This window comes from Salmo trutta, chromosome 1 (genome assembly GCF_901001165.1).
Source record: "Salmo trutta chromosome 1, fSalTru1.1, whole genome shotgun sequence".
Taxonomy (NCBI): domain Eukaryota; kingdom Metazoa; phylum Chordata; class Actinopteri; order Salmoniformes; family Salmonidae; genus Salmo; species Salmo trutta.
Genome location: NC_042957.1, coordinates 2,388,700 through 2,389,825, shown reverse-complemented (window position 1 = coordinate 2,389,825; position 1,126 = coordinate 2,388,700).

The following is a 1,126-nucleotide window of genomic DNA, read 5'->3' as shown; positions in this document are numbered from 1 at the left end:
GAGGCAGTTTGCTACCAAATTACCAGTAGAAAGGTGAAGCTCATTGATGACTACCAGAAGGGTTTGTCTGCCGTTATCTTGGCCAAAGACTCTGTACCTAAATACCAGCTCTGGGGTGCTAATAATGTTGTCCATTCAGTTTGTCTTTATGTTCTAAATTAATTTAAATCGAAAATGTAAATGTTGAAAATCCAATAACAATGTGTAGAGACAATTATTTACATATATATATATATATATATTTTTTTTTTTTTACTGATATTTGAAGAAAATACACACAAAAATACTAAAATACACACACACAAAAACATACACACACACCATGTGAATACAGAGAATACCTACACTCAAAGCCAGTTATTAAATCAGTCAACCATCCTGAGAGTCCAGTCTAAAACGAGGTTTAACCTGTGGAATCCATGCTGAGTCTAAAACGAGGTTTAACCTGTGGGATCCATGCTGAGAGTCCAGTCTAAAACGAGGTTTAACCTGTGGGATCCATGTTGAGTCTAAAACGAGGTTTAACCTGTGGGATCCATGCTGAGAGTCCAGTCTAAAACGAGGTTTAACCTGTGGGATCCATGCTGAGAGTCCAGTCTAAAATGAGGTTTAACCTGTGGGATCCATGCTGAGTCTAAAACGAGGTTTAACCTGTGGGATCCATGCTGAGTCTAAAACGAGGTTTAACCTGTGGGATCCATCCTGAGTCTAAAACGAGGTTTAACCTGTGGGATCCATGCTGAGAGTCCAGTCTAAAACGAGGTTTAACCTGTGGGATCCATGCTGAGTCTAAAACGAGGTTTAACCTGTGGGATCCATCCTGAGAGTCCAGTCTAAAACGAGGTTTAACCTGTGGGATCCATGCTGAGAGTCCAGTCTAAAACGAGGTTTAACTTGTGGGATCCATGCTGAGAGTCCAGTCTAAAACGAGGTTTAACCTGTGGGATCCATCCTGAGAGTCCAGTCTAAAATGAGGTTTAACCTGTGGGATCCATGCTGAGTCTAAAACAAGGTTTAACCTGTGGGATCCATGCTGAGAGTCCCGTGATGTTATTTGATGCAGTTCATGAGTGTTTTTCTGAGAGGGACGTGGTGTTCCAGGAGCAGTGTGGATGTGGACCTTTGA